This window comes from Pyxicephalus adspersus, chromosome 8, assembly GCF_032062135.1.
Source record: "Pyxicephalus adspersus chromosome 8, UCB_Pads_2.0, whole genome shotgun sequence".
Taxonomy (NCBI): domain Eukaryota; kingdom Metazoa; phylum Chordata; class Amphibia; order Anura; family Pyxicephalidae; genus Pyxicephalus; species Pyxicephalus adspersus.
This window is the reverse complement of record NC_092865.1, coordinates 64,861,923-64,887,378: the sequence shown is the minus strand read 5'-3', so window position 1 is coordinate 64,887,378 and position 25,456 is coordinate 64,861,923. Positions and strand designations below refer to the sequence as shown.

The following is a 25,456-nucleotide window of genomic DNA, read 5'->3' as shown; positions in this document are numbered from 1 at the left end:
TATTACAAGAATAGCTCAATGTAATTATAAATATATTGACAGGTGAAACAGATTACAAATAATGCTTGTATACTGTTTGTTCATCTGCTTGAAATCATATTGTCTGATGAATTTGTCTGTTCAAAAAAGCAAAATAATTATTACTAACCTAACCATAACAGAATATATTAGGCAATGCAACAATAATTACCTGGCTGTGAAATGATGTCCACGATCAATAGACATATTTCTGAGTTACTTTATTGCCCATCAGCCAGCAGAATGGATGATGAAACAATGCAAGTCTTGGCTGCAGGATTGCACAGGAAAAAACGTTATGACATTCTGGATGTAATTACTAGCGCTGAACTCTACACAAACACAGGACACGCCGACAATCTATTGATATATAATATGGGATTGTTTGCCCCAGGAATGCTGGGGTCAGGCTGAAGTTAGAATTCTTTGCATTGTAGTCTTCCCTGTGGGCCAGCTATAAGCTTAGTTAAGGGAGGAGCGTTGTGTTTTTGCTACGTGTATCTAACAGATCCTCTGCCAACACTTTGTGGTACTTAAAACATTTTATAGAAATTTGATACTCAGAATGCCATCTCTCTGCTTTTTAGGTTTTCCAGAATAACTGCCCTAAAAATATACAGCTCTGGGCAGGCATCACTGTTTGGATGCCCAGCCGATGTCTTGTATCCCTTCAAGTTAGCAATGGCACCACCAACACCGCAACAAGGATATGAAGTCTTTGGACTCTTTGCTTATTTTACATTTTGGATAATTTATCACTGGAATATTATACATTTGACTTAGGTGAATGCCATGGCAGATGATCAGAAATGGGATTGCTGGTTGATATATCCAACCATTGGATTCAGAAACCAGCATGGTATTCAAACTTTAATTTTCAGCACCGTCATCTTAGCGATTCATCATTTCTGCAATGGATTGTGAAGTCCCAGCACAATGGACATGGCAGGTATAAATATAATAAAGATTTTGGATAAGAGGTTAGGGGTTGGGTAGCTTGGATGATGGTGGGCTGTATTGTGCATTTAGTGTATTGCAGATGCATTGCATAAAATAATTCTGTTTGCCACATCCAGTCTTTTCAAACTTTTATCCCTAGGGAACTCTAAGAAATATATCCAGGTCGTATGGAACCCCAGCTGAAAAAAAATTTATAGGCGATCACCAGTTACTGGGGGGAAAGCCTCTCACATTGGTGGCCTGTGGAAACAATGCCCCCTACAGTCGTGGCTAGAATGTCACCCTTATAGACAACGTAAATCACCCTTTGTGAGCGGTGCGACTGGCCCTTGCACATGGCTAAGGCCCCAAAACTATGCAGGCATCATAAGGGTCCCCTACCTCTGAAGGAACCCTGCTTGAGAATAGCTGCTGCAAATGGGATGAATGGTGTTAATGGTGAAAAACATGTCTATGGTGAAAAAATATGATTTAAATACAACTTAGCTTTACAGGTTACAAGGAGAGGTTACTGTAGGTCAGAATAAACATGCTAAATTATATTATTTAAATACCTTTTTTAATACATTTAATCTTGCTGAGACAGCACTATCTTGCATGTTTTATCAGCAGCAGACTCAGATGTCACCCAAATGTTGCTATGTAGTACTTCCCTGCTGTGATGATTATATACATGATAGCTTCTCATTTCTGATGGATAGTGACACCTCCTCCACCTTGTACATACAACATTCACCTCCTGCTTTGCCTACATTATTGTGCATGATTCTAACCAGCACTTCTCTTTAATTACTTTATGGGTGCAGAAACAATAAATCCCTAAGCTAGTCTAAAATCCTAACATTTGCTACCAATTAGCTGTGCAGGCTCCTGCTGTTTGCCTACATGGAGGTGAAGGGGGTCGGCACAGACCTGACAGCCTCAGGAGGTGGAAGTAAAATTACATAGGTCACAAAATGAAGGGGGTTGAGTGGAAATACATGCAAGTTCTTATCCATTAGAGTGGTGTCAGGTTCTCTTTACAATAAATCTTACCCAATTTCAAACTATTAAAAGAAACCAAAACAAGGTGCCTGCTATTACTTTTATTTTAGCTGCCCCAAGTCTCTGGAATGGTCTTCCTCATCCTATTCGGCTGGATCCTACTTTCTGCTCATTTAAAAGAGCCCATCAAAACCCATTTTTTCAAACTTGCCTAGCTCTTCTGGGCAGGGTTCTCTACTCCTGTGTCACTGTCTGTATTAGTTTGTCTTTTGCAACCCATATTTAATGTACAGTGCTGCATAATATGTTGGTGCTATATAAATCCTGTTTATTGTACAGCGCTGCAAATATGTTGGTGCTATATAAATCCTGTTTAATGTACAGTGCTGCGTAATATGTTGGTGCTATATAAATCCTGTTTAATGATAATAGTAATTAGTCAGAAAAAAATTTCAGTGCCCTTTCCTGATTTCTTTGTACCAGGACTGACACCCAGCCAATCTCCAATTAGATGCCATCCCCGGTTAAGAATTTTTCTCAATTTGATTATTTTATTAGATATATATTTATTTATTTATTAGATAGATATATATAAGTATACATTTTTAGTAGTAGACACTTACTGCAAAGTATATGATTATTATAAGAAATCTAACAATCATATGTAATTATTATTACATTGTCTATAAGACATTTGAACTGTAATTTTTTTGGCCAAGACAATTGAAAGAGATCTGAACAAGTATCTATAAAGGATTTAATGGCCTCCTAACGCAGCTCATCAATCCACCAGTGTTTTCTTACTAACCAAAAAGGTGCTGGACAGAAATCTTAGGAAGAAGCAGAGAAACAGGTTTTTCCTGATAAGTATGTCTAGATCCGGAAAAGACAAGGGAGTTTTGTTTTCAAATAATGTTACAGAGAACTTCTATTAAGTGGTGTCAAATTTACCATCTCCGCCGCGTACAATAAGACTTGGACACCTTCAGAGGGTGTAAGATTTTTTAAAAACATTCAGAAAAAAAATATTCTTATGACCATAATTGATAACCCCTCTATATAAAGAAAAAATTTGCTTTGTTTTTTTATACTTTACAAAAAATGTTAAAAAAAAAGGCTAAGCCCCTCCCCTTCGGTCTTGACCACCACGGCAGTAAATACTGAATGGGAGGGCAGAGCCTCCTGGGATGCATGACTGCTTCGGGCTGCACATTCTGCGCATGCCCGGTCTTCGTAGCTTTTAAGTCATTATTTTAAAAAAAAAAAAAAAAAGGTACTGATCTCACACATGTGCAGGCTTTGTTACCCGATCTCGCGCTGCACAGGCTTTGTTACCCAATCTCGCACTGCACAGGCTTTGTTACCCAATCTCGCACTGCACAGGCTTTGTTACCCATCTCGCACTGCACAGGCTTTGTTACCCAATCTCGCACTGCACAGGCTTTGTTACCTGATCTCGCACTGCACAGGCGCTAGATTGGGTGACTTAGCCTAAATACAGAAGAAGAAGGAAAAGATGGCGGCGCCCGACACTTCCTCTAGGAGGAAGCAAGAAACCAGGACAACGCAGGACCGTATGGAAGACAGCTCCAGAGGGAACGAGGGACCTGCGTAAGTAAAGGTGAGTGACTTTTTTTTGTTTTTAATGTAAGGTATTATATGTCAATGAATTAAAAAAAGAATCTTTATACATGTGGAATAAAACTATACATAGAATTATGATATTTACCAACAATCTATACTGGCTTCTTGGTTGTGTTCTGGTCATTTCACCCCACTATGAGTCTACCAGACGGGGAAAAAGGAGAGCCATCTGTGGTCTATAATGATGGAAATGTCTGCAATGATCCTTAAAGCTTTACTGGTGAGAATGTAGTCAGAGTATTCCCCAAAAAATTATTTAAACTGTGTTGGAGGAAGCTGTAGGCGGGTGGTGGTCCCTGTACTGTCACCCAACTCTTCAGTACCCACCCAAAAATGGTGGTTACTGAAAAGGGCTGGGTGGTGCACCCGGCTAAATGGGGCTGGGGAGAACACTAGAGGTCAACCTTCTTCTCACTTTTTTCACCTATCAGCATAACCTATTGGCCCCGAGCCCTGACCCTTTCCTCTTCCACTGTGACCTCTGCTGTACAGGGCGATTACAAGAAACTGAAAAGTCAGATTGAGGTTTGTAGAAAGCATTAATTCTAAAAAAACATGTAACAATTTACTAATCAATACATTTATTATGTAAAGATCATCAATGTAGTAAATCAGCTTCAATGATTTATGAAACAAATATGGAAGTGACCCAGGATAGGCACTCTGCATTTTTCTGATAATTCTGCATTGTGGGCATTCTATTTGTTTAGTATGAAAATTTTAGGAAAGCCTGCATGTCACAAGCTGCAATATAGAGGTTTAATTATTATTATTATTATTATTATTATAAAGGATTTTTATAGCTCCAACATATTATGTAGCATTGGACTTAAAAATAGTGATTATTGCTTTACTTTATTATATTATTATTATTATTATTATTATTATTATTAACAAACTGGATATAAATAGCGCCAACATACTACACAGCGCTGTACATTAAATAGGGGTTGCAATTGGCAGACAGATACAGACAGTGACACAGGAGGAGGACCCTGCCCCAAAGAGCTTACAATCTAGGAATTACTAATAACAACAGAGGGACTTAACAATCAGATGTCCCTTAAAGATGCAAAGAAATATACATGTTCCTGAGTCAGTTTGATCAGCGGCCATCCAACCTGCAGTCATTTTGGGTCATGGAAGGAAATCTAGGAAGGCTTCACAAATTGGCACAGAAGTACTGACTTCACCACATTGCTCATATAGAGATAAAAGTATCACTTCATATAAAACTGTCACAAACAGAGCAGACTTATCTTTATTTTACACATATACAGACTTCCAAATGTGGTTATGTGTTCCTTTAAAAACTAATTATGAACCAAGATATGCACAGTCTGAAGAATAATTACATTTTAACACTTTTAAAATTGAATTCAAATTCTTTCAATATCACAGATATCAAAACAAGAAAGTGGAAACCATTCGTGAATTAAGGTGTGAGTATTAAGAAAAGTCCTTAGAATGATACCTTTAAATGGAATCTGATTATAAGAATTAAATGGTATATGTTCCCCAACAGTTTGTCTGCATGGAGTTTATATGTTCTTCCTCACGTTTGCATGTGTTTCCTCCCACATTCCAAAAACATGCAGTTAGGTTACCTGGCTTCCCCCCCAAAAAATGGCTTATAATTAATTAATGTAATTAATATATGACTATGGTAAGAAATTAGATTGTGAGCCCCTCTGAGGAATTCAGTTAAAGATCGGGAGACCAGGAAGAAGAACCCAGAAGAACAGAAAAGAAGATGTTGGCACCCAGAGCTTCCTCTGCCCCGGGCCCAAGACAGATACGGGGACGACGCAGGACCCAAAGAAAGAAACTTCCTGACGGATCTGCGGGATTAAAGGAAAGTGTTTTTTTTTATTTTGGGTTTATTTCCACTTAAAGTAAAAATGTTGAGTTTAGGTCCACTTTATTGTCATGTCTATGGACATCGTAAAGTACTGAGTAATTTGTCAGTGCTATATAAATATATAAAAAGTTAATAATAATATATACACTGTGTTTCCCCAGCTCTTTTTAGTTGGGCACACCACCCGGGTGCTTACTGAAAAGTTGGGTCACAGCATAGAACAATGGGTCATACTAATGGGGTGGGCATCAAATCAAATTAATATTTTTTTATTCATAACATAAAATTATGACCCTTCCATCTGCCTGGAATTCAGCTTTAACTTGGGCATATATTATTTTTATTTTCCTATTTAGTAAAAAAAAATGTCCTTTAATAGCTGGGCTGATATGGCACACCCAAGGACAAATTCTCCAAATTTACAAAGTCTACCACAAGGCTAAAAATAAAACATACAACTGCGGACTGACTTGGTAAATAACAAGTAAATACACAAAAAGAAACATTTACAAAGATAATATTTATCAGAGACATACGTTTTATTTCCTAGCAACTGCATTTTTAGCAATCTCCAAGGCCATTCACTCCTGTGATGTGGAGGACTTCTGGTGATTTGGTCCATCATACATGACCCAAAGCAACAAATTCTGGACGATCACTTTTAGTAATAATTAATGAATCAAACAGCTACTGTTGTAAATGTGTTTGGCCTCAAACAACCAAGCTGCATTTTTAATATAAAAGATAAGCATTAAAAATAATCTGACTGGGCGCCATTTATAAAACAGTCTACTATTGAGGGTAAAATAAGATGGGCAATGGAAAAAGCAGTTCTTGGGTGGGTCCTGCAGCTGCCCCAACAGCTATGCCAGTTCTTAGTGAACCGCCATTTGAACATTGACACTGCACAGTACAACGTCCCCATTCATCCCCTATGGGGTACTATGGGCTACATGTAGCGCCTCGACTGCAGGCATGGTATCCAGACATGAGAAAGAGGTAAACGCAATGCAACTCCACTACCCATGTGAGCTAGTCCTTCGATTCTTCAAATATGTGGAACCCAAGACATTCCAACTCTACCATGACTCTACCATAACCAACTAAACATATAACCTGTTCAAAAGACATCACCAAGATATTTCTAATGATTGATTTAACACTGTAACTTCAGACTTAAAACACACCTTCTCAAATATACTTTCATACCTTAAAAAGCAATTGTAAGTTAACCTCTGTGATCAATTTAATTACCATGATGATTTGATACCAAATATGAATATATCATTTTTCAGTAGACTGTGTAGAAGTTTGTAATAAATGTAGTCTCCATGGGAAAAAAAACATTATTTCCCTGCCAACTTTGACCATTCTCTAATTGGTAATCATATGGTGTAAGGTTACACTAGCACAGGCAAATTACTGACCGCAGATTCACTCCAAGCCCTACCATGATTCACATCCCCCTTCACTTTTTCCTTACTAGAGTTCTCTAGTCCCTAGCTTCCCCCACCTAATTTTCGTCCACACTTCTCCATCTCTTAGTTCTTCTCTTAATTCCTTTTATTCTCATTGTCCTATCATATGGTCTATTCATATCTTTAATATAACTCAACAAAGGCCAAAGTTTACAAAGTCTAAGTGATGGACATTAAAGACAGTTGGATCAGATATATCTCTGGTTTAACCTATAATTCATTAAAATGTTTTACTCGTCTAAATATTTGGGTCTTATCAAAACCCTATTTTATTAATCATGAAATCACATTTCACATGGCCATACCCCAAATCACGTATCCAAAAGAAATGTAAAATGTAGGAAAACTTTTTAGAATAGTTTGGTTTTGTTCTCTGCTTGTGTTTGTTGTAACCTTTACCATGTAGGTTGGCTTTTCAATATATATCTATGAAGTTGATTTTAAGGGAGCTTTTGGACATCAATTATTAGGTTTAGGACCATTTTTCTCTACTCTTAATAGTAATACAGGGATTTACTTCTAAATCCAATCAGAAATATTGGAAATCCAATCAGAAACCCACGGTTCCGGAGCCGCGGGTTGCCGGCGGATCGGCCAGGGGGCGTTAGGAACTACCGGATTTGAAGCCACCGGAGCTCCGGTGCCGCTCCCTTGCAGTTGCTCCCCTATTTACCGCAGCCGGCGTTGATACTTCCGCCGCCGTGGTAAATAGGGAAAGCACCCTGAAGGTAAATCCCTCTCCTCCGCAATGTATACAGAGGAGAGGAATTTCCCTGGGGGCGATCCCTGGTGGTGGGTGGGGCCATTAGGGAGGGTCTAGTGGCCATGAAAGTTTGCCGACCCCTGATCTACACAATGGCCCTGATTTATTAAAGTTCTTTAAGCCCAAACAGAAGATACACTTTCGTTAGTGAAGCTGGGTCATGAAACAAACCTGAAATGGATTTCTTAAATTTAATTTGCTATTTGTTAAAAAATGTTTTCAATCCAGGACCAGATCCATTTCAGGTTTGCTGAATCACCCAGCTTCACTGATGAAAGTGTATCCTCTGCAGCCTTGGAGAGTTTTAATAAATAAGGCCCACTGTTTTAAGATGCAGTCCACCCAAAAGCCAATTTTTGAGTTTAGAGTGAGTGCTGGAGAGGTAAAACACCCGTAATTTCGTTAGCCAGCTGCACTTACATTGCTGCTTGTTGAATTTCATGGTAACTAAAACTGAGGTGCAGAAACACCCACAACTTCCATGTAGACTGGATAAGAATGATTGGAACTACAGCAAAAAGATCTCATTGTTTGAATAAGCCAGGGACTGATTCAGCCCACCAGGATCCACCTCTAAGGTCACGTTTAGCTTTCTTGTATTGTAACAAGTTTGATATTTTGCCCCTAAAATAATAAAATAAACTGACATCTCACTATGCAAAAAGCTTAAAGATTATAAATACTCTATCACAAAGTATTTAAAATAATGAAGATCAATTAATTTAATTTTAATCATACCAGTGACCTTAAACACTAAATATTATAATCCATTAACTTGGCAAAGTATAATTAGATTAACTTTATATCATTACAAAGAAGTCACTGCAAAGATCATTCTATTGTAGGGAAACAAAAAAAACTAATCTTACATTTAAATTAAAAAAGACTTTGCTTGATCAAATGACATTCAACAAGCCGAATCTACAGTGCGGTCATGGCTTGGTAAAATATGAGAAATGTGTAAAAAGATCCCTGGTGCTATGTTCAGAAATAAAGAGTTTTTGGGTTCTACTTCTTGTATGTTGTTGGTTGCAACTTGACATGCGTCAATGCTGAACTGATAAGACAGCCCAGATGGCCATGTAAGAAGTGATGTCAACAATCTAGCTCCTCCATAACATTTAAATGCAGCCCCTTTTAGGCGGGTGCACCACCCGGCACTTTTCAGTAACCACCCGGCTGTTTTTGGGTGGTTACTGAATAGCTGGGTCATAATACAAAGAACAGAATATTGAAATAAACAGGCACATGTGTATCAGACGCCAAGAAATTGGATTTCATTAATTTGTGTTGTCTCCGTCTGCCGTTCAAGTGCCCACTAAGGTCCAGTCTAGATATATCTTCCCTTTTCTTTTGATGAAATATCTACTTAACAATAAAAAGCCAAACAAAAAAAAAAATACTACCTGTAATGTGAAAAAGTAACCTCATGGCCATCTTTTATTACCGTAGTAAGGAAAAATAAAAAAAAATGCTAGTTCTGCACTTGAAGTGTGAATTGTCTCCTTGTCTTGGGTCAGCAGTTCCCCGCTGTCATACTAAGACTATAATTACCTGTCTTTGACCATGCTGGGAGGGAGCCACCTTTTCCAGCCATTGCTAAATTCTGTGTTACATGCGGAGTACTAAAATACACATAACAAGCTCCAAGTGACAAACACCACAGTGGCCATTCTACAAACTCGCTCAAATACTGCAAGGCCCACTTCCAACAAAAAGCCGAATAGACAGCATATTTGCCTCCGAGCATCGCCGGGGGACGCCGCAGGCCCATGGGGACCAGGTAAGCCCTTTACAAAGCCACCCTGAGTGTGGTTTGGGGTTACCGCTTTTGGTACTTTGGAACTTAACCCCGGAGCCACGCTTGAGAATACCGCCAGGGAGGGGAGGTTAAAGGTACACCCTAGGAAAATACAAAAATATTGGGAAAAAACACATATGTGGCAAGGCCCATGCACAGGTCTTTTTGTTCCTATACTGTTGCAAAAACCAACACAAAGAGCAAATATACCCAGCGAGTCACTTAAAGTTCACCAAACGGTTCTCCATTGTCCCATCCGTTGTAGTGTAGGTCTGTGAATGAATTTATTTTTACACAGTATTTATATAGCACTGTCATAGTACGTAGCGTTGTACAAGGTCCATTGACATTTCACTGTTTCTTAAAGGGGCTCATAATCTAATGTCTCTACCATAGTGATTTGTCATTACCACAATCTAAGGACAATTTTTTAAGAAAAAGCCGACTAACCCAACACCAGGTTTTTTGGTATGTGGGAGGAAACCGGAGAACCCGAAGGAAACCCACACAAACCTAACCTTGCTCTATAGCCCTTCAATAATCATTTTAATGGTCAGTGAAGTCAACAATCAATGGCCAAGATTGCTTGTGGCCCCAGAAGTGTTCTTTAGCACATCCTATGTCATCACATGCATGCCTACAGAACTAAAAATAAGTCTTCGGCCCCGACCTTAAGTGTGGATTAAACCATTTTTTTGTTTTATAAAAAGCTTTATTTTCAATTTATATTAAAGCCTTCCATTTTAATGAAACATCCACTTTGACTGCCACCCTCCGTGCCTATCCTCCTTTTCTTTCCCTTCACTGCTTCTAGCATTATTGCAATGTTTCTCAACCTTTTTAACATGGAAGGACCATTGAAATAACTTTCAGGTCTTCAGGGAACCCTTTCTATAACTCCTATATCCACAGATCAGTACATTAGTGAGGTGGTCAGTGGGAAGAATTCCTCTTACATTGCTGGCCAGTGGGAAGAATGTCACCCTTACAGCCAAAAATATCATTGGTGTCACTTGCACTGACCTGTGAGTCACAAATTGCTGAAAGAACCCCTAGCAAGCCCTGGAGGAACAGTGCTCAACCCAGAAATTATGTTAAGCTGGGTGGGAAGACATTTTAGGTGGGTCGCAGCCCCTGTATTGTGACCCAACTCATCAGTAACTACCCAAAAACAGCCTGGTGGTTACTAAAAAGTTCCGGGTGGTGCCCCCCGCTAAAAGGGGCTGGGGAGAACACTGAGGAACCCTAGTTGGAACACTGCTGTAAAGCCTAAAGTCAGGGTTTTTGACAACCAAACTGGGGTAAATCAATAAGAAAAATTTGCTGACCCGAATTTTTAGAAACTGTATACTTTTCAGTATCTGTTTACATTTAGATTGTACATTTAGCGGCATGTCTGCAGTACCTTGGTCATCGCTGTCTGATAAGAGTAAAGAATAAACACAGAGCATATTACATAGCTTTCAAGTAAAGGTGTTCAGGGACCAACGCAGTTAAAGTATTTCAGAGACAGACATAAGGTCTGGGTAGATCGACAGACTAAACGAGTACAATGCTTCTTTCCTACTGTAAAATTCTAAGTTGGGGAAAGACTGGCATCAGACTTTTACACTTTTTGTAATGAATGCCTTTTATTAAACACAGATCTGTACACAGCGTTGTTCATTTTCTGGGTCTGCTACCAGGGTGGGAAAAAAAAAGAGCAGCTGAGAAAAGGAATAATGCATGGCACAGTATTGTCTGATCATCCTAATTCTCTGGGGTCTGGGGAGTAAAGTTATTTTCTTCTCTATTAAAGCTCATTTCTCGTCACTGAGAGCAAAGCACTTGGCACAACCCGGCAAAGGTTGCCATAGAAATTCCTCCCCTCTGTGATTTCATTTCAAACATTTCGGCAACTCTCCCCTCCTCCCCAATCAAAACTCCATCTCCACCCTACTGAAAAAACCTATATTCATCTCACTGGCCGCAATATGGCATATTACATTAAAACACTGCAGACGCACTACAATTTAGGCGTGATTGCTGGCTTGGAGGAGATCTGTGTCTCACTCCAGTAAAACATTGCACATCACACAGGATATATCCTACTAAGATCTCATAACGCCTATTGTGCAGCTAGCTGCCCCGCTTCATTAGAAGCTCTGAATATGTTTCATTTCCCCATGGTGCTAAAAGAAAAAGTGCAAGTGTGTGTGTTTATGCCAGATCTGTAGGTATAAAAAGAAAAGGAAGGTTTTGGAGATAGAATCATATAACCACCGGCTACAGTCCTACAACGCAAAAAGTCTATTAAATGATATGGTACAAAAATATTATTATAATCTGATTAGAGGGGAAATGAGAATATATCCTAACTAAAGTTCCATTTTTAAAAATCAGGCCAATATTGCAGAAAGGGTCAGGCGATGTTCGTTCTGCAATATTCCTTCCTACCTGCCTGAGCTGAGCTGTGCATGAGGATATCCGGTAATTCTGGCTTCCCCAGTGCTGCATGGGAGTTACATCATCCCGGCCCGGCCAATCAAAATGGCTGAAAGTTTCCGGAAAGTAAAGAAAGAAGAAGATGGTGCCCTGGTTCCCATCTGCCACATCCCAATAACAGACAAAGCCTGATGCGATGATGGTTCTGCCAACCCAAAGGGTTTGATGCCATAGTGAAAGGTGCAACCTACACCAATAAATCAACCATTTCACTCTATTTAAAGTCTAATTTCAGGAAACAAAAACTATTCTTAATGTGAGGATTCCCCTACACTAGTGGTCACCTTTTCGGACCAGTAAAGCTTAAAGGCTCCGGACCGCGCATGAGCAGGGAGCCATGTGTCACTTCCCCCATAGTGACATCATGATGTCAAAACCCGCTCACCACCCTGAGGCTGCGATCTGTACAGGCCCAGTGCACACCTCCCAATGGGGTCCTTCTCCTGACCCCGCTGGGGGGCACACCGGCTAGAGCCTCAGACCACTAAGATTTTCTCACCAGTTGGTGACCGCTGCCCTACACTTCATGGGTTAATACTGTTTTTCAAGGGAGATGTAAAAAGGAATTTTACCTACCTAACTCCCCAGCTGCCATAGGAACATTTTTGCGGTCACTCCTCCGCAGCCTTTTCTCCAAGGCTTTCTGTGCACTTGAAGGTTCTGATGACATTCCCAACAATGCACAATGCAAGACCAGTAGTCCCAAATTCTATGTGAATATACCGAGGGCCAACCACCACCCCAGAGCGTCAAAGAGGGACGACCTGGCAAGCCAAGGGAGCAAGGGATGAGATGCGTAAAAGTCCTTTTCACTCGCCCCCAGATCTAGATGAGAATTAAGAGTTAAATTTCCTGAAACGCAACTTTAAAGAGGAGCAGTCTTGTGAATGTTTTTCCTAAAATAAGAACTGTCACCAATACTGGCCTTAGGCCATCTGTAGTTGATCATTTTTTTTAATTCTGACTTACTATGCCTTATTCCAGATACTTCATATATATCTTTTTAAAGTCTTATAATTTAAATAGCAGTTATTACAAGCTTGTTGTTGTTGTATTCTCAGAAAGCACCAAAAAATTAGGAGAAGTTCCCTTTAAATAAATGCCCCTAACAATCTAAAGTACTTATGCACCCTTTCATTTCAACAGGCTCCTTCTTGAGCTGACAGGTTTATTCATTCAACCGAATAGATACACTTTCAAACCTACTTAGTGCTGTCACTTGTCAGATGTTGTCTCTTCTAAAAGGGACATGTCATCTAAACAGTAACCATTCTGTGAATGGATGATGACAAACTTAAGAACTTGACCAGTTCATGTTACAAAGTTGATGGAGGCCATCACAGCTACAATCCCTGATGGATTCTTAGCCCATAAGATTCATTTATTAGGCAGAGGGTATTTTATTTTACATCATTATGCATTACAAAATAACCAAACGTCAATTTTTCTCAAGATTCTTAACACCTTTGGTTTCACACTGTTTAATACACATCTATTATTTTGCTGAACACTATAACAATCTTGCTGTAAAGAGTTGAGGAATATATAATGTTCTTTCCCTAGGGTTCCATGGTTACAGGGCAAAACTTCGATCTTTCCTGAATCCACGGCTTATCTGATTATTACCTGAATTTTGTGTTTATCTAGCACCCCAGACACATCTGAGCTTAGCACTTCTGAACGCTGAGTCAAGCAGTTATAAAACTCACACTGGGCTAAAACCGCCAATTTTTTGATGTAACAAATTGCTTCTACAACGTGCCCCAATGCTATGCGTGACTGTCCAGACTTAAATATTTTATGGACTTAGCAAAACTTGTAAATTGTATATTTAGTGCTGTATAGAAAGTGTGTAAGCCAAAGTCTGTCTTGGTTTTTAAAGTACGCTCGTCATTCATCTCTTCTGTTCTGCAACATCAGATGCACTGCCTATGCTGTGTAGCCCTTGACACCAACTGCAACCTTCATCTTATTTGCAAACCCATGACAGTGTTCTCCCCTGCCCCTTTTAGCTGGGTGCACCACCCGGCACATTTCAGTAACCACCCAGCTGTTTTTGGGTGGTTACTGATGAGTTGGGTCACAATACAGGGGCCACCACTTGCCTACAAGTTCTTGCCACCCAGCTTAAAAAAAATTGGGTTGAGGACTGCATGAATTACATCTAAATAGACCAACTGGCCTCTTTTCATTACCATCGCCTTTAATTTATCCTCATATACCCCCCATTACCATCCAGGGAAATCCTCCAAGATGGTCAAAATATTACACCACTTGATACACGCCCCTCACAGTTCCAACCTTTGCATTTCAATCTTACAGATACACTCTACGAACTCCCTTTTGGCGAAACGCGTCGGGCACAGTGACCAATTATTGATTTTATGTATATATTTTGAGATAAGATTGTATGCACGTTCTTTGCTCAGTTTTTAGTTGAACTCTGTATAGCATTAAAACATTCAATATATTTAAACACTACCGTTGGCTCAAAGATCAGTTCTTGGTGTTTCTTCTCTCATACATTAGTTTAATACTTGGCAACTAATTATTATGTGAAATGACGACCCCCCCTCTATTATTAATACTTGCTTTTCTACATACAAACACAAAATTGTGTAGACTTGGACTCCATGGTGCATAAGTCCCACATCGCAATTAAAACAGAAATCTTTTAGGTGTTTGATACCTAAATGATTTTCTACATACACTGTCTGATCAAAAACGTCCCCAAGCTACTGGGGGCAGTGGTATGATCTGGGGCATCCTTAGTTATTATTATTATTATTATTATTAAACAGGATTTATATAGCGCCACATATTACGCAGCACTGTACATTAAATAGGTCTTTATTTGGTCAGGTCTTGGTTTAGAGCCTAAAACATGAGGTCAGTTGACTACCTAAATATACGGAATGACCAGGTTTTTGCATCATTTGTTTTTTTTTCCTCTCTAATGGCACGGGTATAATCCCAAATAACAATGCCAAGATTCATCAGGCTCAAACAGGGAAAAAATGGTTCAGGAAGCGTGAGACATCACACATGGATTGGCAATCACAGAGTCCAAACCTTAATCCCATTGAGAGTCTTTGGGATGTGCAGATGGTAGGAGATTTCATGCAATAGTGCAACTCTCCCATCCTCAATGCAGGATCTTGGTTAAAAATGCAACTCTGGATGGAAATAAATATTGTAAGGTTGCATAAACCTAGTGAAACAATAATGGCAAAGGAGTGGTGTAATCAAAGCTAAAAGCAGTCCAATGAAATAGTAGAGTGTTATTTTGGGTAGGCAGTGTATTACTCACCTACTGTATGTAAAAATGATCAGTTGCTCCCTATTGTGGACACAGAAGTCAATACCCACTGGCAGTTTGCACTGTGCTAGAAGTTCCCTTGTGTTTCTGCTGTACACAGTGTTGAGATCAATGTCAATGGGTATTTATTTCTGCAGGCCAAAAAACTAAGACACTCTGAAAATCCCACATGCAAGCTGGTATTGCCAATGGCCACAATTTGAAAAGCCTATAGGGACATAACAGCACAAGACAGGCAACACACTATATCTACTAAGATGACCATATACCACAGGTCCACACAAATTCCAGAAACCATGCAGCTAATTCACAAAGCAGTTCCAGCCTAGGCAAATATCTTAAACAGTAAGAGTAACTAGTCACTTTGCTACTAGCTAATTCCATAAAACATATCTTAATGTAAACCTGTGCTCAGATCATGTATGCTAAAGAATTCACATACTATGAAACAATCCTCATTCATCTCTGCATCTATAGGCTTTGTGGGGAAATTATTATTTAAATGTCACCCCGAAAAAATAACCTGTTCTATGAGATGATATCTTGGCAGCCTTCTAGGTGTTTCTAGGATGTTAGAAACTAACTTAAACCCAATTTTAAAATCTTTAAGGATCTACAAAAAAAAAATACTCCAACTTACAACCCGTTGAAGAGGTAAGTGATGCCTTGTTCTAAAGCTCTTTTATTGCTTGTTAGGACCATGTAAAAAATACAACGTTCTTAGGTCTGGGCATAAACTTCCATTGTCATTGTTATCATGTGTCCCAGCCAGAGTAAAGCTGCGTACACACTTGCAATTTTTGTCGTTGGAAAGGATCTTTCACGATCCTTTCCAACGACAAGGGGCTGCAAGATGCATGAACGTTGCAGTACGTATAGCACCGTTCATGCTCTATGGAGAGGGGAGGGGGAGAGCGACGGAGCGGCACCCTGCTGCGCGCTCTCCCCTTCACTTTCATTAGGATCGGCTGTCGTCCATCGTCCGTGGATCCGGCAGGTCGGTCGTCCGGACGATGGACGACACCGACTGTACACACAGCAGATTTTCGCCCGATAATTGGCCGATGCCGATTATCGGACGATAAAAATCTGCCGTGTGTACGTAGCTTAACTTTTCCAAAAAAAGTTTGGGCTTCATGTACACAGGGGGGAATATTTTAATAGTCATGTGACATAAAGTGACATTTACATTTGTGGTATTAGAAGTATTGGAAGCTTTTTAATTACCATTCAGTACCACCATCCAGTGTGTGCAGACTTACCGTAAGTTCTACATTCATTTCTGAAATAAAAGCAGATTCCCGGAAATTAAGAGAAATGTGTTGTTATGCTTGAGTTATAATAATATAGGTCATCCAAATATCATAGCATTAAACAGAAGCCATCATAGGGCAACAGTGCATTAAACTGAATGGGGGTTTCCTAATTACAGTCTGATTGAGAAATGCTGAATTGGATCTCTCTGTAACTTTACTCTACGAGTCTGTAAAAATAAACTCCTGACATTATACAGAGATACTAAAACATAAAAAGTACATGTTTACATAAAAAAAGTTATAAAGCTCAAGTAAAGTGCCTGTGCCTAGGCAATATCTCTCAATGGGTCTGATTTATTAAAGCTCTCCAAGGCTGGAGAGGATACACTTTCATCAGTGACGCTGGGTGATCTAGCAAACCTGGAATGGATTTCTTCAAAGTCATTTGCTATTTGTTAGAAAATATCTATTCCAGGTTCCTGGATCCTGGATAGGGGTCAATGCAGCACCCTTTTATTTTTTTATTTTTTTTTTAGAAAAAAAGGGTATTGCACCTAAAAAAAAAAAAAAAAAATACAGAATTTTGGCCCTACATAAAGGGGTTCTCTACCCTTTTATGTAAAGTCAAAATTCTGAGTATAGGTACACTTTAAGAGATTAAAATGTCACTTTATATGTGAGCTTTACAAACAGGTAAATGTAATTATCATGGTCCGCTGCATTCATGGCTCCCCTTCTCCTTTGTATACACTCGAATAGCAAGCTACTGTGCATGCCCTGGCTCTATCTTTCATAGAGAACAATAGGTGCCAAGTCTACATCAGCGCATGTAATAATTTTATTTACCTCATTACACATCTCAGATACAAAGCATGATATCAAATCGTTTCCTCAACCGACACAGGCAAAACAAAATACCAAACCAATTGTTACACGTTCATTAGTCTGTGAATTTATATCCCGAGTATTCATTGGGTCTGATTTATTAAAGGTCTCCATGATTGGAGAGGATACACTTTCATCAGTGAAGCTGGGTGATTCAGCAAACCTGGAATAGATCTGGTCCAGGATTCAAAACATTTGCTAGCAAAGAGCAAATACATTTGAGGAAATCCATTCCAGGTTTGCTGGATCACCCAGCTGCACTGATGGAAGTGTCTCCAGCCTTGGAGAGCATTAATAAATCGGGCCCATTATGTCGGCTGCACTGGTATTCAATACAAACATCACCAAATTAGGATTCCAGTTATTATGGGCAAAACTCGATGTTGTTTCAGCACAGAATAAATACCTGGTTGGATAAATCCCAGGCCTCAAGTGTACAATATAACTTTAAAGAAAATATCACTAGCTCCCTAAACTCTCCTAAATTAGCTTTTTCCAACCGTGTCATCCCAAGGAACCCTTGAAATTATTTTCAGATCCCAGGGAACCCCCGTTAAAACTCATTTATTGGGGGTCAGTGGGAAAAAGCCTCCTAAATTGTTGGCCAGTGTAAAGAAATACCCCTGTAGTGGCTAGAATAACACCTTTATAGACGAAATCATCATTATAGTTCAAGCCAGAAATGTTTTTAGGCCGGGTGGGATGAAATTGTAGGCAGGTGGCACCCCTATATTATGACCCAACTCTTCAATTAACTAAAACAGCCGGGTGGTCGCTGAAAAGTGCCGGGTGGTGCGCACAGCTAAATGGGGCTGGGGAGAACACGGATATAGTCATGCAATTAGCTCTACCAAATGGTTTTGGACCCTGAACAAAGCAGATTATCAAACAGGAGGTCAATGAGGCACAGAGGAACCCCTAAGAAACCTCAGGAGGAACCCTGGATGAGAATAGCTGCACCAGATACTGCATTCCAAATTGACTTTTCTGTGTCTGCGTATATACAATTAATATTTTTCTACAATATACAGAGGAGCATTGTGGTTTAGTAATATAGCCTTAAAGATCTCAGGCCCTGAATTCAGTTTTCAGCAGGACAATCTGCATGAAATTGTACAATTGTGTAATATTCTACTAGTTTACTCTCGCAATAACAAAACATCATTGTTGGGTAATTGGCTTCCACCAATCCGATGGAAGAGTTTGACTCGCATGGCTCAGTGTTGTGCTCATTACATACTTAGATCTGGCAATGCACATTTAGAATGAGGAAGGATGTTTGTGAAAGTTTCCATGTTTCAGATGACGGTATATCTCATAGAAGTTACAATCACCTGTACTGCTTCTGTTAAGAAGATATATCGACAATCAAGAAGCTTCTTCAGATCGGATCTGCTGAATCTTTGAAGCTATTTGGATGAGTGGGAAAACGTTTTTAACATTACAGAATATTTCCAGATAAATCTGACAAATAGATATTAAGGGGATGGATGGTAACGAATATTCCAATTATAATTATTACTCAGAAAACTACTCAATTTAAAGAGGACATGAACCTAAATTTCAGATCTGTTCTGGGCCCCCTTTTCAAATCAAATATACCTGAAAAGACAAACATAAAATTATACTTATCTTACCCTTCTCTTCCTTATCACTGGGTATGTCCCCACTTTCGGGGAGATTCCTGTGGACCACAAAGCAGCCCAAATATTATATGATTATTCTTTTTGCAAGATTTCACCATCTCTGCATTTCAGGAATCTCCTGAAAAGATGTGGAAGATGATAGTAAAGCAATCTATTTCTTTTCAGGTTGATTTTGTTCCCAACAGGTCATATAAAGGGGAGCCCAGAGTATAATCAGCCCTTATATTTTATTGGAAAGCCTACTTTGTGCGTATCTAAACTAATAAATGTAATATGTCCACTTTGCAGAAGGCAAGACGGGCTGACTCCCACTAAAACATCAATTCACGGTGGACTGGTCCTTTACACTGCCTGCAATCTATGACTTAGAACATTATGTAGGATTATACAGGAACTTGGTTAAACCAAAACACACATTAGTAATCCTTCTGCTGATCAACTTCATCAGTTGCAAATAGTTCTCCATAGACAGACAAGTAATTTATATAATGCAAAGCAAAGCACACGGCTGTAGATCCATGGATAGTTATTACAAGCAGTGATGATGTTCAACTGTATGTCAAATAAACACAACTATATCATCACCACAGTGTACTAATGTGCAGAGCTGGATTTGGTTTATTTTGCATCTCGCTGGTACTGATCATAACCAGGCTTTTTTAGGCTGAATCCCATCTACACATAATCACTCCAGCACTGGCTGCATATCATTGCTTTGGATCGGCTCCCTGCTCAATGGGCCTGATTTATTAAAGCTCTACAAGACTGCAGAGGATACACTTTCATCAGTGAAGCTGGGTGATCCAGCAAACCTAGAATGGATTGTGTAAAAGTAATTTGTTATTTGTAACAAATGTTTTCAATCCTAGAGCAGATGCATTCCAGGTTGGCTGGATCACCCAGCTTCACTGATGAAAGAATATCCTCGCCAGCCTCGGAGAGCTGTAATAAATCAGGCCCATTAAGCAGGGAGCCGGTGCAGAGCGATGATATGCAGCCAGTGCTGGAGTGAGTATGTGTAGATGGGATTCAGCTTTAATAAATTAGGCCCAATGTGTATGGACATGACAGATTGTACTCTGAAAGTAGTGTGTGACAACTCAGGAGTGGATTTGAAAGGCAGCTGTCACCCTGTAACGGGAAAAGCCTGAAAACAGATCTACATAGCAGGATTATTGGGTAGTAATTAAAAGAAAGCTGTAGATTTTAAATACTGAGAGCTGTTAAAAATGTAATAACATGCTATAACTTTTTATGATGTTTTACTGTTTGGGTTTACTTATTTTTAAAGTGTACCTAAACTCAGAATTTTCACTTTACATAAAAGGGTGTAATGTAAGGTAAAAATTCTGGTTTTTATTTTTGTTTTTTTGTTTTTTTAGCTGCAACACCCTTTTTTTTAAAAAAAAAAGGGGTGCAGCATCTCCCCCCCTAATTCTCGGCCGCCTAGAGAATGAATAGGAGCGCAAAGCCTCTCGGGATACCTAAGTCAGGCATCCCGGGAGGCTCTTAGGCGCTCCTTCTGCGCATGCCTGAACATCTCATCTCGGGCATGCACACAAGGAGCCTTTCTGCTCAAAGAGAAAAATTTGCTGATCTCACGGATGCGCAGTGAGATCGGCAAATTGTTTTTTCATTCTACATCACCTGATCTCATGCCTGCGTCGGGTGACATAGGATGAAGAACCAGGAAGAGAAGACGAAGATGGCGGCACCTGGAGTGCCGACTCCGGGACGACACGGGACCCAAAGCTGGACACCACCCAAGTGATCGGACCGCCCCGTGGGACTGAAGGTAAGTGTGTTTTTGTTTTGTTTTTTGAGTATAGTTCCTCTTTAACAAATATTTGTGTGGCTGCAGAGGTTTGTTTGATAATTTTGTTCCCTGTTGTGACCTAATAAACCTTAAAGCGGACCTAAACTCAAAATTTTTACTCTACATAGAAGGGTAGACCACCTTGCATTCCAGGAGGCTCTTTGCTGCTCCTTCTGCACCCTTTCATCACTGGAAGAAAAAATTGCATACGCAGTGAGATGGCCAATCATTTGTCCTAATCTACGTCACCCGATCTCGCGACTACGCAGTGTAAGATCAGGTGATGCAGGAAGATGAACACAGAAGAAGAGAGAAGACCGGGACCGGGACAACGTAGGACCCCAAAAACGGATACCGGGACAACGTAGGACCCAAACGAACCAACCTCCCGATGGATAGACAGATCTGCGAGATTAAAGGTGTGTTATTTTTGTTTTTGAGTTTAGTTTCACCTTAAAGCCCAACAAAACCTAAATGAGAATAAGACAAACTCCTATAATTACAATCGGGTTTATATTTGAATACAAACTAAGCTAAGAATACCTGTGCTTGCACAACGCACTGCAGCTCCCTACCCCTTATCACTGGGCTTAGCGGGTCAATCAGATCATGTGACACTGAGGCCCACTTTATTGATACTTATATCCATACTTATGTTTACCTTGCTCCCCTGCTATTCTGAGGATCACCTGAGGAAGCAAAGTATTTTACCTGGTACTTCTAGGTACTGGGGATCTGGTGACAATGCTAGGGTTAGGGGACTGGCTTAGGATAGGCATGGGGTCACCAGATCTGTGTAAGTTACCAGTGACTGTAAAGGGTCTCCTCTTTTTACTCTATTAGGTGAGGTTTGTAGCAGGGTAATGAAGGCAAAGTAAGTAGCAGCTGCTGGTGCTGACACTAAAGAGGACCTGTTGTTGTTCCTATATAGGCAAAACACAGTTTAGTTGCAGTACTCATGCTGTGCATCATTTTACTGCAGTTTCCTATGCAAGAAAATGTGTTTACCTGCGTAACAATGTTAGAATATTTATAATGTGATACCTAGCACTGTACAATGATATGTTGGTGTCTACTTTTTGCACATGGCTCACAACTGCATGGTTGAAAAGCGTTTCCCAAAGCATTGAAACACATGATTGTTTACAGACAAAACTCTGCACCAGAGCCAACTACACAGAACAGCTGCTGGGGACGGCACTCTGCTATGTGTACACTACATTCACAATCCAATCCTGAACACAACCCAGCCACTAACACAAGGCCTCAATCATACAAAAACAACAATCCCAACACAAACAGTTAAATAGCATACGTGAATACGATTGGTCGGATCACAGTGTAACTAAAACACATTCCTACAGAACCGAAGATCAACAACGGGAAATTGTGCTCCGTCAGATGTATATTGAACCACTAACCTCGTCTTTTGTATCAGGGTGACACATCAGACCTACAATTCATTGTCATTGACCTGGCTCATCAAACAATTCCCATTAACCAAACTATACCCGCTGGCTGTAAATAAAAGACATAAAGGATGGAACTGTGTGGAGAAGTATGGAAGCTACCACTGATAAGCTGAAAATGCTACCTGCATGGCCTTGAAGGACAGGTGAAGAATGGCATTCCATTATTTCAGAACAGGCTCTCCTAAAAATCAATGATTGTTAACAAAAAAAGAAAGCAAAGACAATGCATGTGATTTATAAGTTTCCCAAGTCTGGAGAAGATGGATTATATCATAGGAGGACCTGGGTGATTTAACAAACCAAATGTTTGCAGGATCACTCAGGTTCACCCATTATAGTCTATCTTCTCCAGTTTTAAGGTGCTTTGATAAATCAGGCCCAATGAGCCAAGTTGAGAATAATTGGCCATACAGATTGGAATCTGATGGTTCTACAGACACTCACACCTACTACTTCAAGATCTACTTGAATATATTCCTCGCAGATATGGAAATCAGAGGCCTTCAGAGATTTGCCAATACAAACTTTTTAAGCCTAAGCATGGAATATCTTGCCACAATATTATCCTCTGCCAATCTATAACCCATTCACAATTATGATGGGGTCATCACTCAAGCCAAAAGCGATCTGACCTTGATTACTTCGTGAAGAAACAGACTCAGTGGAGGGGATTTTGGTTGGGTTTGATTATTTTATCCTGCTAATGGTTCATTCTAAGTTAGAGGTTTGCTGGGTTACCCAGGTTCACCCATGTTGGTTGGGTTTGAATATTTCATCCTACTAATTGATTACCCAGGTTTACCCATGATTGTCTATTTTCTCCAGTCCTAGAGAGCTTTGATAAATCAGGTCCAATGAGCCAAGTAGAGTGTAATTGACCATATATATAGGGATCTGATGGTTCAGCGGACACTCACACCTATTACTTGATCTACATTCCAATGGGCATAATCCTTCAAGATGTGGACAAAGGCCTTCTGAAATAAGCCAACACAATCTTTCTAAACCATAGCAGTCAAATCTTGCCACAATGGTATCCTCTGCCAACCTATAAACCATTCACATGGTGGGGTCATCACTCATTTAAACCAAAACCTATCTGACCGAGATATCGATAGGTAGAACCAGACTCATCGTTCTCAGCGAGGACATGTTGGTTGGGTTTGATTATTATTTTATCCCACTAATGATTCCCCTAAGTTAGAGGTTTGCTGGATCCCCTCTGATAGTCTTCTCCAAGTCCTGGAGATCTTTATTAAATCAGACCAATTGACCCAAGTGGAGTACACTTGAATGCCAATACAATCATAGCAGTCATATCTTGTCACAATGGTATCCTATGCCAACCTATAAACCATTCACATGGTGGGGTCATCACTCAATCAAACCAAAACCTTGCTGGATCTCCTATGATAGTCTTCTCCAAGTCTTGGAGATCTTTAATAAATCAGGCCCAAGTAGAGTACACCTGATATGCCAATACAATCATACAAGTCATATCTTGCCACAATGGTATCCTCTGCCAACCTATAAACCATTCACATGGTGGGGTCATCACTCAATCAAACCAAAACTTATCTGACCAAGGAGGTATTGGTTGGGTTTGATCATTATTTTATCCCACTAATGATTTCTCTAAGTTAGAGGTTTGCTGGATCTCCTATGATATTCTTTATGATATTCAAGTCTTGGAGATCTTTATTAAATCAGGCCCAAGTAGAGTACACTTGAATGCCAAGACAATCATAGCAGTCATATCTTGACACAATGATATCCTCTGCCAACCTATAAACCATTACCATGGTGGGGTCATCACTAAATCAAGCCAAAACCTGACCGAGGTATCTATAGGTAGAACCAGACTCATTGTTCCCAGGGAGGAGGTGTTGGTTGGATTATTTCATCCTGCTAATGTCTCCTAAGTGAGGTTAATGACAAGAGTGACTTCCTCCTCTCATATACTAATTTCCATGTCTGATAATGACCATTTCAGCACCTGCTCAGCGGCCATATAACAGCGCTCTAACACCTTGGAATAACTTCAGTCACTCAGACATCAGTTGACCATCACTAAGATCATCAGAACGGACTCCTCCATGGCTTTACATTGTGCCAGCTGACCTACTGAACGAGTCCGCGTACTTTCACCCGTTCCTTACAAATTCCCCCGCAACAGCCCAGAAAAGTGCAGAACCGACCTTCCCACGGAACATCTTGCTAGGTGACAATTACAGCCGGCTGAGGATAACCAGTCATTTGCCGTGTCTTTCACGCTGGCATCATCTGCAATGTTATACTGACTGCAGTGCATTGTAACGCCGCTAAGATACGCTCAGACCTTGGCACGGCGGGGGGACGGGTAATCAGCAATAATGCAACGGGTCACCAGATGTAAACACATACACATACAATTCATTGCATTACAAATCGTGCAGCAGTAGTTGTATCTATTCCGTGCAATCCCTATCAAGATATGAATATTTTCACCGGCGTGATGGATCAGGTTGTCACTCTCACGGCTGTCTAGCCGGTACGTTGGGCGTAGGAACCGTTAAGGATCTCTGATGCAGAACCTGCTGCCAAAACTGGCATCTGCCCCGGGCAACAATGGATGAAGCCCCCCTGGGGGTAATGGGGGGGTTTATTGCAGCATGATCAGTTATCATGAAGAAAGTGTAAGAAGCAGCTTTTACCGAACGGTATTAATCTGACTTGCCGCACTTTTTCTCGATAAATTGTAGTCACCGGAGACTTCCAGGCTAACGTCCTAATTCTCTAATCATGCCAACCCCGGTTCCAGCTGCCGGGGGACAGAAGTGGTTAATGGAGCACAAGCTCCTTATTGTTCATCTGTCAATGAAGCCGCCGGAGCAGCTGATCCCCATTCAGCGCCACTAAAACCATTCATAGCAAACATTTCCTCCTGATGGTGGACGAGCCGAGAGCGGGGTGACGTGCCACCCACAATGCCCTCATGCCAGCTGTTTCTGTAAAGGGTTAACGGCAGGCAGCTCATAGAAACAGCTTTGTCTGATCTACTTTTACTGAGCTATCCGCACGCTCCTGTGC

General features: G+C 40.2%; 1 protein-coding gene across 1 annotated transcript in view; it reads right to left on the bottom strand.

Annotated features, from left to right (window-relative positions):
• Window positions 1–25,456, bottom strand: part of PHF2 (PHD finger protein 2) — a 187,461-nt gene that overhangs the window by 161,096 nt on the left and 909 nt on the right. The window lies entirely within an intron of this gene.